The 17,749-nt window shown below is 37.6% G+C and overlaps 1 pseudogene; it reads left to right on the top strand.

Moving 5' to 3' along the window:
• Positions 1-8,744: 8,744 nt before the first annotated feature.
• LOC143607786 (AAA-ATPase At2g46620 pseudogene) lies at positions 8,745-10,262 on the top strand (annotated as a pseudogene).
• The last annotated feature ends 7,487 nt before the right edge of the window (positions 10,263-17,749 follow it).

The following is a 17,749-nucleotide window of genomic DNA, read 5'->3' as shown; positions in this document are numbered from 1 at the left end:
GATGAGATCACCGTGAGAATGAAGTATGGTGTTTTATTCATGTTGTGCCTACATGTTACAAAAAGGATGTACACATATATAGGGTCCCGGAGGAATCTTTCCCTGAACCATTACTCCTAGGATTTCATCTATTGTCCACTGGTTTTTCCTCTTCCTCCTGACTTTGGCAGAGGGCTGGCTTTATCCGCTGGACACTTTATTTGCTCCAGGAGTACGTCAGCTTCAGTTCTGTGCAACGCCCAGATTAATAGGGACAGGTCATTCGTTGACCTAGGCTCTTGCCTGGAGTGCACCGTATACCATTGGGCTGGGCTTTACATTTCTTTATCCTTTGGTTTCTTCTCTTCCCCACTGGGGCTGTAGCTGGCCTCCTTTTATTCGCTGGATATTATCTCGCCTCCAGGAGCATGCGTGTCTTGGGACCTCCCCCAAGTCAGGTGTACAGTAACTCCTGACCCCTTTGACTTGGTCTTTTATTTTGTTATACCCTTTTCCCTTGAGCCTCTTTTATTAGGCTAGGTATCATGTTCTTCACTTAAATGGGTTGTGACCCAGCTCAAAGAGCCCAATTCCCAGGTAGGCTCTTAAAGTCTCCCTAGTCCATTGTGCTCGTTATTTATGACGAGTATAATGGACTCAAAACAAGTCTCTATTCAACCTCTTGCGTGATCCACCTTAAACTCCGATCGACTAAATGGTTGTAAGTATTTATTCTTTCATGTGGGAATGAGTGAGTACAAATGGAATATCCCCACTTTTTATATAGCCATGGGGGCATCTTTGATATAAAAAGAATATCCATAGAACTATTACATGTTGGTTATTGACCTAGGAGCTTTCTTCTGGACCATTGTTCTCTTTGACTTAGGCTTCATCCATTCCAACGGCATGGTGTCACATGTATTGTTCTAACCCTTTCTTTTGGGTTGATTCTACTAACTTATTCAGATCGATATGTTAAGTCCTTAACCCCTCTAGAACCTTTGATTTCAATTAGTTACTTTGAGAGGTCTTTTAAGTACTCTCTTTTGGGCTCCTTTACTTTAGCCATACTAATTTGGGCCCGTATTTGCTACTGGGCATATTTCTCTTATCATTCGGAGAACCCATTTCTAAGGTAACATTTTCAAGTCTCCCCAGTCCATTGTGCTCGTTATTTATGACGAGTGTATCGGGCTTATATTAGTTCCCCGCCACATTTTTAATTCATCCTCCCCTGCTCTTCCTTTAATATTTGGAGGTGTCCGTTGATGTTGTTTTCTCAATTGGCCCGATCTTCGTGTTATCTCAAACAACTTAACACTTTTCTATGTACCTTTTAAATGCATTTGTCCATCTTCGAACTTTCTTCACAAGGTTAGTGCCGATATCGTTTGTCGATATCACCATTATCTCAGCGATTGCTAGTGTGGGAATGTTATTCTTAGGCTTGTTTCCGGGGTAGTTTCCTCAAGTCTTCCCCATCTATTATCCTTATAACTTATGATGAAGGTAATGGACTAAACCCCGACCCGGCTCATCCTTCCCTTTCTTTGATTTATATTATCTAAATTCCCTTTTATCTTTTCAGCCCATTACTAGCCCACACCTGAACCCACGTTATTTTTTAAAATGCCCCTCATGCTTCCTTCAAGATGTCTTGATATCTTTCAAATCGTTTGCCTTTCTCTTAACTGTTGGCTCCCCTTTTCCACTTTCAAATTTACATTTTCTATCTCCTTATCAGGTTGGTAGGACGTTTGGTTGGAGTAGCTAGTACTCTCCAAGTATCTTGGTTTCTCCTAGGTTTCCTGACTTGGTCTCCGTCATGGGATGGAGACCCGTTTTCATTGAAGGCTTTACTAGCCCCCTAGTTCTTATTCTTTATGATAAAGACAAGAGACTAATGTAGTCCTAGCCTATCCTTCTTATCACATACAGGATAGGTTCGTCCCTTTTAGACCCATTGATTGGGCTAGTTTCGGACGAGGTTCTCTTTTTATATTTTGTTGAGATAGATGGTATTTAGTTTCCAAAACTCTTCTTGACGTGATTCTTTTGACAATTTAAATCTACCATGATAGAAATACGCGGCCCTTCTTTGTTTTAACTTATCAAATTTGGACCCAATAAGGTTGAGATAGCTAAGTCATGGGGTGAAATAAAGATCAAGCATATTTAAATTCATAACCATATAATGGGCCAAGTCCTAGGACTATCTCTTCAAGTCCCCAGTCCCTTATGCTAATTGTTTATGACCGGGATAAGGGACTTTAGGCCCCAGTTTCTTTAACATAACCAAGACAAGGTTAACTTTTGTTTCTGGGGTAACCATGTTGGCTGTATGTAATCTCTTTTTACTTATTGAATCACCTTGCAAAGGTTGTTAGTAACCAATTAACAAGCTCTAACAATGATCATGTTGTTCTTGCTTCATTAGTATTAGACATAGAAACGATGATATAAACAATTTCAGCGTGATAATATCTTGTTGAAAATATATCAAGCCCTGACATTAAGTATGATGATTCAAATTCTTTCTATATATTTCCTCTGCAAGGTCTCGCCGGTTATTATAAACAATCAAGTTAAAGATGTCAGGGGTGTGCATGTATGGTGTCCCCTTTAGTGGGAAATATATAAGTCGTAAGCCCTCTATTAGGGGCCATATCCCACTCGGGGGGGGATGTAAATTTTGAGCCTTTTAAAAGGGGCTATTTTCCTCTGGAAAAATTATAAGTATGGAGCCTTATGGATTGGGCTATTTTTGTATATGGATCCAAGCCCCTCATCCGGACCTTCCTTTCACACTTGTGAAGGAGACTTAATGTCATTTTCCCATCTGGGGGAATTATAAGTTTCGTGCCTCTTAAAGAGGGCTTTATCCCATCTGGGGGCATTATAAGTATTTTGCCTTTTAAAGAGGGCTTTATCCCATCTGGGGGCATTATAAGTATTATGCCTCTTAAAGAGGGCTTTATCCCATCTGGGAGCATTATAAGTATTATGCCTCTTAAAGAGGGCTTTATCCCATCTGGAGGCATTATAAGTATTATGCCTCCTAAAGAGGGCTTTATCCCATCCGGGGAAAATATAAGTAATGATCGACCAATTATATTTTTTAGTCATAAATACAAAAGCATAATTAGTTTTAATAAATGCTATAAGTCTTACACATAAAGGATGATGGAAAGGGCTAATGGAAGGGGCCCATTCCCTTCTTATGAAAGAAAATACGGATATGGAAGTTTCTTCTTCATGGAAATTCTTGGAATGTAAAGTGTTTCTACATAAGGCTTTTTCCTTCTATATCGACCTTTTCGCCATTTGGAAGGGGACTCTTCTTCTTCAAAAGGAAAACTCTTGAAACATGAAGTGTTGCTGTAAAAGACTTTCCTTCCTCCTGGAAGGGACTTTCCCAATACCTTCTTCATTGGAAGGGAGCTATTCTTCTTGAGAGAAAAATCTTGGAAAGGGATCTTATTTTTTGGAAAGGATTCTTGTAATATGGTATAGGGCTTAAATATGGATTATCTAGGAGGAATGTTTGTGTTGAGGGGATTATATTGGAAGGAGCATCATTATGAGGAGATGGTCCCGTAAGGGACCTCGTTCTGGGGGAATTATTTAGTAAGGGTGCTGGTTCTAGAGCAATAGTTCAGTAGAGGGTATTGTTGTGATCAAGAAGAGACTCCCGGAGAGATGTCTCACCTTAAAGGCTTTATACCATGATACGACTTCCCTCTTCAGGGAAGGGACTTTTCATATTCCCTGTCACTTAGATGGAGTTTATTCCCCTCTTTAAAAGAAACACTTTCGAATTTGTAATAGGTTGTTTCTCAAATTTGTCTAAAGATTTCCCGCGCAACAAACTCAAGAATTGTCTCCTGCATGGGAGGTCTATAGATGCCCCATAAGTTGTATAATACGTACAACTTATATGACTTTATTCTATAACTTATTTCCAAAATAATTGTTAACTTAGCAATTGTTATTTGGTATATTGTAATATAGGCTTGTATTAATTTAACATGCAAAGATATAATATTTTCCCTTAGCAACTTACCTTTTTAAGAGACAGTTCCTTTAGGTAGGGAGGATACCTCATTCTTTCTATATTTGTGTACCGCAATAGATTTAATCATATTATTTTAGGGTTTTAAAACTTTTAAAACTTCTAAGTTGATGCTCCACGCAAACATTAATAGTATTCAATTTCATGGAATGGAATGAGATTATGACTCTCACAAAGAAGAAACTCTTATCCCCCTTTCATCTTTGTAGATTAAACATGTATTATAATAACCATCATCCCCATTCTATGAAATTAAATAGATTTAGCTAAAAGAAACTAGGATTGGGGGCATTCATAATTTATACGTACCATCTTCTAACTATCACGGTTGTTTTAAAAGTAGTCTTTTAAGATATATTTTTTGTATTATAATAGGTCTTAGCTACACCCTAGCATAGGGTTTGACATTTTAATAGATGCACATGTAAAGTGTAATGATGATATTTACAATCAAAGGCCTTGTCTTGTCATTTGGATGAGTTCTCCAAAGTACTATCCTGAGAACATTGAAACTCCTTAAACAATGTGTGTGTGTGTGTGTGTATATATATATATTGACACAATAAAGGAAATGACACTATCACACCTTGGATTTCTAACACAAAAGCAAGGATTATACATGTTTTAGACACCCTTGACTTTTCAAACTTGTAAGGTGCATAACCACTCTCCCAGGCACGTGACCACTTCATAAACATGTTTTGTCTTTTATTGAGTGGAAACACTTTAATTTTACTCTTCAATTTTTCATTTCCTTTATTTTTTATTATTATTTTTAAAGGATCTTGGTGGCAATACTCAATTATTATTATCACTTTTAAAGGTCTAAATGGATCATTCATAGAAATATGCGTTCAGCATATTGTGATCGAGATATAGCTGTGAGATATGGAACCTGAACATGAGTAAATCTGGAGATCGTGTAGATTACATGAGGCAGACATATCTGGCTGCTTGTGTGAGGGAAGAAAAAATAACTGCACTCCTTGTTTAAAAGCTTGGGTTTCGAGAGAGAGTCGGTTTGATACGGTTTGTAGTTTTTCTTCTCACTCGTGTTCGGCATCTCCGGGTGGTGTCTTCGACTTCCATATCATCTTCTTCATCTTAATTCTTGATTAGCACGAGTCCACTGATGTCTTTCATGCCTTCAAGGTAGGGATGTGTGCTTGTGGGCCTACCAGTCTTAGTGACGGTGCTAGTTCCGATGGAACATGGGCATGGTCACGATGGTGTTTGCGGTGGCGTGTCGCCGGAGTGGTTGAAATTAGTTAAAGAAACGGGTATGTGTCTTGTTGGTTGAAATCACTTGTCATGTCTGGCTCTTCAAGACTCGCCGGAGCATATTTTAAGTTTCTTGAATTTTCGAAATATTCCGGTGAATCGGGTAAAGATTTCGGTGACGAAAATAACGCCAGAGAATCTGAATTGGGTTGGTGTTTTTTTGCCAAAACAGCGGATAGACAGCACCGAGAACTGTTTTCCGGTGAGACAACGGCAGCAACGGAAGTGAATTTGATGGTGGTCATCGGCCATTCTTTAGAGACTGTAGGTGGAAACCTTTTGCCAGAGCTTAAGGTCCCACGGATGGCGCCGATGTCGAAACCCTAATTGAATCGGATATGATTGTGTGAGAGTTCGATGATGGGTTTTATTGAGGAGATAAGAATGACCATTTTTATTATTGAAGGTTTTTGTTACATGAATATGCCCTCCTTACAATACATATTGTAGAAACCCTAACCCTGAATGAAATCGTTATAGAAACGAGTGTGTTCGTGTGTTTGAGTGTTTAAAGGTTCTTAGTTGATGAGATCACAGTGAAAATGAAGTATGGTGTTTTATTCATGTTATGCCTACATGTTACAAAGAGGATGTACACATATATAGGGTCCCGGAGGAATCTTTCCCTGAACCATTACTCCGGGGTTCCATCTATTGTCCACTGGTTTTTCCTCTTCGACCTGACTTTTGGCAGAGGGATGGCTATTATTCGCTGGACCCTTTATTTGCTCCAGGGGTACGTCAGCTTCAGTTCTGTGCAACGCCCAAATTAATAGGGACAGGTCGGTCGTTGACCTAGGCTCTTGTCTGGAGTGCACTTTATACCATTGGGCTGGGCTTTACATTTCTTTATCCTTTGGTTTCTTCTCTTCCCCACTAAGGCTGTAGCTGGCCTCCTTTTATTCGCTGGATATTGTCTCATCTCCAGGAGCATGCGTGCCTTGGGACCTCTCCCAAGTCAGGTGTACAGTAACTTCTAACCCCTTTAACTTGGTCTTTTATTTTATTATACCTTTTGCCCTTGGGTCTCTTTTCTTGGGCTATGTATCATGTTCTTCATTTAAATGGGTTGTAACCTAGCTCAAAAAGCCTAATTCCCAGGTAGGCTCTTCATTATACATGAAATCATTTCATGTTTTAATATAATTCATATGACCAAGAAATTAAATTATTTAAATGATTTTCTACTCGATTGTGTCTTAGGAAACTACGCAACTTTCTAAATCTCACTATTTAAGTGGTTTTGTTGCTCTCATGCATGTCGAGAGTAATCTATTTTTAACTTTTCAAACTTTACAACGTGCTCCATAAGTCCATTGCCTTTGTTCGTCATGCTTAATGTCCTAGATGAGCATGTGTAGATGTTCTCTCATCGATTAAGATCCAAAGATTTTCAAACAAAACCTCCATTTTAACATATTAATGTTCTATTTGATTTAACCTTTTTCAATATCCCTTTATCTAGATTTGAATCATATATCTCATGCATTTATTGTGGAAATGGTTGAAACGAAGTTCCAAGATTTGGTGAACCACAAGGGCCGTATGTCTATTTAAAAAAAATAATAAGAAACTAATAAATTACTTGATGTTAGCTAATATTATGTAATTTAATCAATATTAACTAATTTATATCTTTTTTTTGACAATAATGTTTTATTTAATTTATCCTTTTCAATATCCCTTTAATTAGGTTTTTTTTTTCTTAAATTAAAACTTAAAAGCACTTGTGAGTGTGATTGTATGTAAACATTTTCAGTAATAACTCTTTTAAAAAGTGTGATTAATCTCAATCAATAATTTTGACACATATATTTTAGAGATTATTTTCCGGTCCACCCCACCCCACACCACACCACACCACACCACACCACCTCATCCCAACCCCCAAACAGCAAATAGAGGCATCATTTTGGTTGGTGAAGAGGTATGTACCCGCCTCAACATCGAGCAAGGCGGGTCAACCCACAAGATAAACACATTATGAAGGCACAAAGCCAAAACCTATGCGCATGGCGCATACAAAACATGCTCAGGCATCATATGCCCAGGCACACATATGCGCGCGGCGCATATCACATGCTCGTGCATATCACATCTGCCCAGGCACACATATGCTCGCGCATCACATATGCGCGCGGCGCACCAGCGCGCGGCGCATATCACATGCTCGTGCATATCACATCTGCGCATGAAATATCTGCGCGTGAGAATAAAGAGAAGACCTCGCGCATCCTCAGGAGGGGCGCATATCACACGTGCACATAATCAACCTCGTCCTTATCCAAATCAGGATTAGGGCAACCTTGATTGTGCACGTCAGACAACCTTCCAGAAGGCATCTTTTTAAGGAATAAGGATATGCTGATGTTGACAGCTGCTAAATGAAAGGTGGACAACTCAGCATGACTCATGGGTTACCACGTGATCATAACCAATGAAAAAGCACCAGGTGTCTCCAGGGACACGTGGCGCAAATCGATTGGAGGAGGCCAACAAAACCCTAATTTGGTCTCAGCTCAATCAGTGGAAACCCTAGCACTATAAATACATCATAACGTACACAGTTACAGAGGGGACATTGATTCACATTGAAGCATATTCAATTACATTCACTGACAGGCAGCCCTAGTCAGTTACTTTCTCATACACAGAGAGACAATCACACAATCATACAGAGTAACATACAGTATTCAGCTATTAAGCAATACTCTCCCAATTCCCTTACTCTCACATTATTATCTTCTCCTACACATACTTATTCTCACGCCGGAGGGTTACCCCAAAGAGGACCCCTCTGTCCCTTTCTGAGGGGTAAGTAACGGCGCTGTTCGTTTTGTAGGTGGAAGAACATTGATCCAAACGAACCATCGGTGAAATAGTACAATCAAAACCCGAGGAAAGTAGATCTGCTAACAGTGAGTAGATCCACGTTTCTTCAGTTGGGTACCGGACATGCATTAAAATCCAAATCCATTGCACCATGAGATGTACCCTAAAAATACTCCTTCAATTTATAAATGCCAGCAAATTAAATTTAAGACACACATGTGATCATCATCATCATGCACCATAAACCACACGCTTCACCTCATTATTTTCATCATTTAAAATCAATTTTTTTTTTCCCAATTTGTAAACATTTAATACAATAATATATCATTTGTCAACTAAATGATACCATTGTATTTTTGCTAATTTACATTTAAGTTAAGATGATTGAAATTGTCAAGATAAAAAGTAAATATTCAAACCAGCAACAATTGACTAAATTTATTAATTGAGTCCTTCACCATTCTTGTTCCGACTCTAACTCATCTTCCTAACCCTCCAAACACAATCCTAGCTTGTCCCTTTATATGATCATTAACATTAACACCCGTCCTTGATGTAAATCCATCCTCCAATCATGATGTTAATCTTCCTAACAACAGCCTTACTAAGCTTCTATCTCATTCCGAGACTATTATCCCGAACCTCCGTCGGCCAGTTCCTACAAACCCGATGGGAAGAGTGGTTTCACTCGCACCAGCTCTACAGAATCCCCAAGTTCAACCAGCACATGCAGGAGAATCAACTTTTCAACAAAGTTGTCACGTACCTTAACTCCTTACCGTCCGCCGGTGATTTGGACTTTGTCAATAATAATAACCCAAACGATATCAGCCTCGTTATCAGCGACAGTCAGCTGTTCCCTGACATCTTCTTCGGATCTAGAGTTTACTGGAAGCTAGATAACGAGGGTTTTGTTTTAAAGATACGACGTAAGGAGAAACGTCGGATTTTAAGTTCGTATCTTCAGCATGTTTGTAAAGTTGCCGATGAGATTGATAACAAGAGTAAGGAGGTTCGGTTGTATATTAACGCCGAGAATGAACCCGAGAAGAACGGACGGTGGATGTCGACTCCGTTTGCACACCCGGCCACGATCGACACCGCGATGATCGATTCCGACTTGAAAAACAAGGTCAAATCGGATTTGGAATTGTTTTTGAAGTCGAAATCGTATTATCACCGTCTCGGTCGCGTCTGGAAACGGAGTTATTTGTTGTACGGGCCCTCGGGTACGGGGAAATCGAGCTTTATCGCGGGAATGGCGAAGTTTCTTCGGTATGACGTGTACGATGTCGATATGTCGAAAGTCAACGGGGACTCGGATTTGAAGCTGTTGTTGTTACAGACGACGAGTAAATCGATGATTGTGATCAAAGATTTGGATCGGTATTTGGTGGAGAAATCGAAGGCGGTTAGTTTGTCTGGAATCTTAAACTTTATGGACGGGATCATTTGCTGCTGCGGTGAAGAACGGGTAATGGTCTTCACCGTAAGCAACAAAGATCAAGTCGATCCTATGGTCCTGAGACCAGGCAGGATCGATTTCCACGTCCACTTCCCTTTATGTGATTTCACCTCATTTAAAAACCTCGCAAATAGCCATTTAGGGATAAAAGAGCACAAACTTTTCCCGCAAGTTGAGGAAATATTCCAAACGGGTGCGAGCTTGAGCCCCGCGGAGATCGGGGAGATCATGATCTCGAACCGCGGTTCCCCCACACGGGCTCTTAAAACGGTTATTAACGCGCTGCAGGCACATAGTGATGGAAGTAGAAATGGGAAAACCGGGATGGTTCATAAACATGGACATGATTCAGGTTTGGGTTCCGGGTTACCGAGGGGCCCACGGAATTTGAGTCATAGCGGGTCGATTGATGGGTTGGTTGACTTGCCGTCAAAATTGATGCATAGCGGGTCAACGAGAACTGTTGAAGAGGCAAGTGATCATTCGGGTGTGTTTTGCATGGATAATTTTCATACCGGAAAGGAGTTGAAAAACTTATACGGGTTACTGAAAAACAGAAGTCGTAGAAGGGAAGGATCGATTGATTTGGATGGGGTTGAGCGTACAATGTAGTACTTGTTTCATTTTATTTATTGATTTTTCTTACAGTCTTATTCTTTTACTTGTTATACAACAAAGCTATGGTTTGGTTGCCGTATGAGAAACAACTCGAGCCAGGGGTAAGAAAAACCCGATTAACCTACACTTCCAACTAATTATTGACAGTTTGTTTCGGTATTTTGTTTTCTTAAATTATGATTCATTTTCGGTTATATTTTGTTCGAAAATCCCACCAAAGTTGCTTGAATATATGTTACTGGATCTATGCAATGTTTTCATAACCGGACGGGACACCGAACCAGACGGCCTACCGGTTCACCGGTTCAACCGGTCGAACCGGTTGGACCGGCCAAACAAATTTGGTTAAAAAATAACGGATCCAGCTTAAAAAATGATGTTTTCAAAAAAAAATATATTTTTTTCCTTAGAAAACCGGTTAACCGGTCCGGTTTTCCGGTCCGACCGGCCGAACCGGTTCGGACTGGCCGGATCCCTGGAAGCCGAGCGAACTATGTGAACCGGACCGGTCGGTGGACCGAATCCCGATGGGACCGGTTCGACCGGCCGGTCCGGTTTCAACAACATTGGATCTATGACGTAAAGTCAATATTTTTTAGATAAAAGTTTTAGCTTCATGTTCTTTAATAAATAGTTAATAAAAACTTGGTCAAAAGTTTAAGGTGTAAATGTATTATTTCCATAGTTTTGGGTTCTTTTTTATGCCCATACGTTTCAAGGTTAACCGAAAATGAGTCATAACCGACTTTTGTCCTCATCACCATTTTTGAGAGGCCAAATACCATTGTACTTGAAGTAGCGGGGGCGTCAAAGCTATTGAAGTAACGAGGTGACTACATTTGATAGTGGATTAACTACAAATTCAACCTATCAAAATGCCTTACTCGTATTTTTATTAAAAAAATAATTATAAAATAATTGTCTTTTAGTTTAAACCATTACATCCATTTTAGTTAGGGGTATTTGGGTGAGCTTTTAGATTTGCTGATTTGCTTTTTAAAAAACAAAAACCACTTTTGAAATGCTTAATTTTAAGCTTTTGGAGAAGTTTTACTAAACACCTTTTACTTTTCAACAAATAAAAAAACAAGTTTTATAAGCTCACCCAAACACCCCCTTAATCCTTCTTCTCATCCGTAATAACATGGCATTTTTTACTATCAAACTTTTACGGAGTTGATCAGAAAAATATTAACATAAAACCTACTTGCAAGTTGCAATGCAAAAGCACTCAAGGAGGTGGTTGAGATTTGGAATTATTGGTATTAATTAGTGATTAAATTGTAAAAATGGTTGACAAATGGACAGCAATAAATGAGTGCTGACAATTTAGAAGACATTATTGCTCCTGCTTCTTTTGATTTATTCAAACCAAACTCTATCGATGTTAATGAAGTCTGGCAAATCAGTTGCTTCGATATAAAAAATAAGGAAAATTCTAAAAAAAAAAAAAAAAAACCTAAAATAAGAGAGAAAAAAACCCTTAAATGTTTAAAATTTTCAAAATGTATCATGGGATTTGTATTGAGACGACACTATAGAATTTGTTCTGATAAGAACTCTGAACCAATTAAAAGGTAACACGTGGTAAAAAGTTGACTAGGTTGATTATATTTTTGAAAATCTTGAGGGGTGTTGTACAAATTTTTACATTAAATCTTTTGATAAAATCAGTCTCTTCATACGGTTTTTTCATGTTTTTTACCTGATCCGTACAAATTCTATTTTTTATTAGAATGTTTTTTTTTTAAATTGCATCTGCCAAGACACATTTCAAATGAATTTGTTCTAATTAGACCATATTTTTTATCTGGTAAGAACAAATGCCATGTTCTTATATCTTATCATTCTTTCTTCTAAAATGTTCACAAAAATCACTCCCTCAATCTGATCTGTTTTTCTTATTGAAGTTTAAGAGGAGAGATCGAGTGATGGTTGTTTATATGGGTCGTGGGTTCATTGGTTCGTACTACAACGGCAACGTAATCTATCACACCCCGGCTAGGTAATTGAGGAAGCGTAATATGGTAATGTAACTGACACCTCTGGTATCAACCACATTATATAAAGAGAATTAACAAACTAATTTACATCATATGCGGGTCGACAAGGACTTCCTCAAAAGTCACCCGCGGAACATTCTTATCACCCGCATAACTCAAGTCAGAGGAAAGTTAAGAATAAACTCCAGAGACGCGGGTTGACCAAGACGTCCTTAGAAGTCATCCGCAAGGTGTTACCCTCATGCGCGAAGGTGACTAGAGGGTGACGTCAGGGGATCAGCTATAACTAACTTTCTTCTAGAAGATTTACGAAGATTTTTCCTTGGAAAGCATGTAATGTAACAAGCAATTAGAAAATAACAGCTGACAAGGTTGTTATAACCGTGCACATGGCCAGTTTGCCCGTCCTATCACATGCGGGCATGTGTCCAGATTTTTACAAAAGCATCTTCTGGAAAGGGATAACTGGACCAATAATATTCCATAATCCTTCGGCTATAAATACCTTTGTCATCACCACAAGTATTCATTTACGCCTCACTCATCTCTCTAAATACTTCAAGTATTTTTCTCTCTTTTAAGAATGATACTTATTCCCACGCCGTAGGGTGGTTACGAGAAAACCTCACCTCTTGTCCTTCCCGTAGCGAACTCACGGTGGTTGTTTTGCAGGTTTCCGTCATCGGACTTGTGGGATTGAATTCGTACTGCCGAATTTTTAATTACCCGACCCGTATCCTGTGAAGTTATTGGTCTAACTTCTTAGGAATTAAACCCGTATTTCTTCACTTAGGTACTTGTATCGGCTCAATTTTGCGTATTATTAATAATCATTTTGTTTTTGTTACAACTTTGAAATAATGTGGTTAGTTTAGACTTGGAATGTGGTTGGTTGTACCAAGAACTGGTCGCAAGGAAAACGTGGACCATAATCAATATTATCAACTCCAACAAATAAGTGTGACCAGATTTCCAAAGGTTTACAGAAATATTTTTTAATATTACTAGACTTAAACGACAAACTTCAGACTTATTAATAAGTAGTAGCACTCAACGGGAATCTCAAAGATTAGAAACTAAATTGATAACTCATTACTTGCAATATATCCTTTTTCAATTACAAAATAGATTTACTATAGGGATTACTCTATAAAATAGTAATTAATTTTAAAAGTTGTTCCAATCAGGTTACTGATAGAAACTTTTGTTCCAATTAGGTCATTGATCTTTCATTTTTGTTCTAATCCTAGATATTTTACCTGGATAGCAGGTAATCTAGGTTTTTTTTAATTTTTCAATATTTTTACTTTGCATAATAACTTTTAAATGTTACGAAAATTAGTAAAAATGCGAAATATAATTTTAAAATTCTGAAAATTTGAAAAAAAAGTTCGAAAAATTACAATAAATTGCAAAAAATTGAAAAAAAAATAAAAAAAATGTTTAAAAACGGGTCGGAACGGGAGAGGGTCAACATGTTCGGGTTAGAATGAGTCAAGATTGGAACTAGTCAAAAAAGGTTTCGAGTCAGCTTTTTTTTTTTTACCAACGAATCAGTGTGTTTTCAACACGTTGCAACTCGTTTTAACAGCAAAAGCTCGTTTAAGAGATTTTTTCAGTTCGTTTCAGCACTTAACAGCTCGTTTAAGCGATTTTTCAGCTCATTTCAGATCTAACAGCCCGTTTAAGCAATTTTTCAGGTCGTTTCAGCACCTAACAGCTCGTTTAAGCGATTTTTCAACTCGTTTCAGCACCTAACAGCTCGTTTAAGCGATTTTCAGCACCTAACAGCTCGTTTTAGTGATTTTTCAGTTCGTTTCAGCACCTCACAACTCGTTTAAGCGATTTTTCAGCTCGTTTCAGCACCTAACAGCTCGTTTAAGCGATTTTCAGCTCGTTTCAACATCTAACAGCTCGTTTAAGCGATTTTCAGCACCTAATAGCTCGTTTTAGTGATTTTTCAGTTCGTTTCAGCACCTCACAACTCGTTTAAGCGATTTTTCAGCTCGTTTCAGCACCTAACAGCTCGTTTAAGCGATTTTCAGCTCGTTTCAACACCTAACAGCTCGTTTAAGCGATTTTTCAGTTCGTTTCAGCACCTAACAGCTCGTTTAAAGCGATTTTTCAGTTCGTTTCAGCACCTAACAATGATTTAGGAAAGGGTTTCGGGTTGGAACAAACTAAAATTATCGCTTAAATGAGCTGTTAGGTGCTGAAACTAACTGAAAAATCGCTTTAAACGAGCTGTTAGGTGCTGAAAATCGCTTAAACGAGCTGTTAGATGCTAAAACGAGCTGAAAAATCGCTTAAACGAGCTGTTATGTGCTGAAACGAGCTGAAAAATCGCTTAAACGAGTGCTTAAACGAACTGAAAAAATCTCTTAACGAGCTTTTGCTGTTAAAACGAGTTGCAATGTGTTGAAAACGCGCTGATTCGTTGGTAAAAAAAAAAAAGCAGACTCGAAACCTGTTTTGACTAGTTCCGATCTTGACCCATTCTAACCCGAACATGTCGACCCTAACCCGTTCCGACCCGTTTTGAACATTTTTTTTATTTTTTTTAATTTTTTGCAATTTATTGCAATTTTCCGAACTTTTTTTTGCAAATTTTCGGAATTTTAAAATTATATTTTGCATTTTTACTAATTTTCGTAATCTTTAAAAGTTATTATGCAAAGTAAAAATATTGAAAAATTAAAAAAAACCTAGATTACCTGCTATCCAGGTAAAATATCTATGATTGGAACTAAAATGAAAGTTTAATGACCTAATTGGAACAAAAGTTTTTACCACTGACCTGATTGGAACAACTTTCAAAGTTGTTTACTATTCTATGGAGTAATCCCTTTACTATATATCAGTATAAAAGCACGACCAAATGCTACAATATAATTCTTTTATAGGTGTATTCGAGACATATAAAACTATACAGGTCGTTTACCTTTGTTTTTTTAAACAACTGTTGTGTGATCTCATTAATAAAGACTTCAAGTAATCACCTTAGGTTGCAAGTGTAAACTATTCAATTCAAATGCCAAATCTTCACTTTTGCCAAGTTTTCCCTTTACAACTACAAATTAAACTCTTTAATGTAAAAGCATATATTGATGTTTTGTTCTAGTGCTTACCATTCTAAATTTCTAATCATATTCCTTGATTGTCACCCCTAAGTTTACGTGAGTTTAAACCTGTTGACCCTATTGTTTCAAGTTTTCTTTTAGCAAAAACTCAAAATTTGATTAAAATTCTTCATTTTAAACCTTCATTAGCTTCCAATATTAGGGGTATCAATCGTGTCGGATTAATGGGCTAGTGGGTTGGCGGATTGCGAGTTGACGGGTTGAAATGTGTAATCCAAACCCGACCCAACAATCATCTTCCTTATATTTTGCCTACTTCAACACTCAACTAAAACAAATCCTTGATTATTTAAAATCTATAGCCAGCCTTCCATCAATGTATAAAGAACCTTTATTTTTATTTTGGAGCTCTCGGCCAAAATCACAACGCACGCATTTACATAACTCCATCTCTTAAACAAGCTACATGTATAAACAACTAAGCTAGGAGTATTTGGTGGGCTTGAAACCACTAGGAAACCAGGTTCATTAATTATTTCTTCTTTTGTTCTACTACTATCATTTGTAAGCAAGACTCATCCAATCTATGTTTTAATAAAGCTTAAACTTGTTCATGGCCCTAATAAGTGGCGAACCCAGTAATTTTTTTTCAGGTGATGCACTACTTTTAAATGCTTCAATTTTATAAAGTCGGGTATAAAAAATTCCGGGTCGGTTCGAGGTTCGGGTCAGTTTGATGGTCCGACCAAAGTTCATTACAAACTAACAAATTAAAACTAAAACTTAAAAAATAACTTAACAATTAACAACATCAACAACGATTACCAAGAGCAATTAAACATAAAAAATGAATCTAAATTTACCTTTACAGTGGGAGGATTCTAAGAAGAGTAGCAAGGCAGGAGGAAGGAGCAACGACCAACGTACCAACGGTGGTGTGTGGTTGGTCGGAAAAGAAAAGCAACAACGGTGGTCTAGTAGTGGTGTTTCGTGACTCTGTGAGTGCGTGAGTATGAGGAAGGGAGAGAGGCAGTCGCTGTGTAGGTGTGCGTTTTACAAAGGCCTAAATTGATATAAGAAGTGGCAGATCCAGAAAATATTTTCACAGGAGTCGGAAATTTTTTAGTCGGTACCTAGTTATATAAAAAAACTCATTTTTCAGTTCGGTTTGGGTCAAAAAGGTATATAAGTTTTTTTGGTTCCGATTAGCCGTACCGGTTGGGTCATATAACTCTAGGCTAGACATTTATACCAATCAATATTTGTTTTAGATATTTTTATATTGAAGTAAGCTATAAAAAAATACATATAATAAAATATTAGAAAAGACGATATGTAAAGTTAAATAAAATATATACAATAGAGAAGCAAGAGAATTTATATGGTTTAATACTAAATTGAGTAGAACAATAACTAAATAAACAACAACAAGTAACCGTACCCGCGCGTTGCCGCGGGCCACGTCGATAGTTGATACCATATTGGCATATTCTTTGCTAATAAATAAGTTTGTTCCTTGATAAGGTAGAAGATTGTTTTTAGATACATGGTTTCATGAGTCCAAAAGATAAAACATTTTGTATTGCATGATTCAAATTCTTTAGGTACAGTCCAAAATAAAGGGACAGTGCAGCATCCATCTTCATTTATTTAGCGTTGTTGAAAACATTTGCTCCACTTCAATATCAATAGAAGCGTACCTCTCGTTTTCTCAATTTTTCTTGTATTCCTTCTCTCTGTATCTTAGAACCATGTCTTCTTGGTCTATTTATGGATAAAATAGGAGACATGCCTGTTTGTGATAGAATCCATATCGAAATATTTTCATATCTTAAACGGGCCAAAACAAATTTGGGTCGAAAAGTAGTGAGTCTAAAGTATTTAATTTGTTAACATGTAGTGTTTTGTGATTTATAAGATGATAAATAAAGTGCCCATAAAATAATTTGTTTCAACACAAATTTGAGCTGACATGTTACTCAACCTGTTCACGACTAACCTTGCCACCTAAACTCATACCTTATTAAACCTAGTCGAGTCGTTGCGGGGCTAGGGAGATAAACCACTCTCTACAAAAATCTGATCTTTATTTTCCATATCCATCTTGCAAATTAATACTTTTTTGTTCCTTTTAATAATGGAAGTCACGGTTTTTATAGATGTAAGCCTAATAAATAATGAAAATTTGAAAGAAAACTTACACTGTCACCAAGTGATGTTGAGTATCCATAGCCATCATTAGAGGTCTCATATTCCATCAGTTTCGATGGCGTGGCGTCCTTTTTTTTGTTCCTTTTTTGCAAACTTTCCGTCTTCGTTAACTGTTCTGTGAACCTGGTTAATCATTAATACATGATATTAGAAGTATAAAACTACATATCACTGAAGTATATAGTAACTCAAGAAAAGGGAA

Source organism: Bidens hawaiensis, unplaced genomic scaffold (genome assembly GCF_021521415.1).
Source record: "Bidens hawaiensis isolate Kalapana, Puna unplaced genomic scaffold, B.hawaiensis_p1.1 tig00086623_1, whole genome shotgun sequence".
NCBI lineage: Eukaryota > Viridiplantae > Streptophyta > Magnoliopsida > Asterales > Asteraceae > Bidens > Bidens hawaiensis.
Note: the sequence above shows the minus strand (reverse complement) of the source record. Positions and strands in the feature narration are given on the sequence as shown.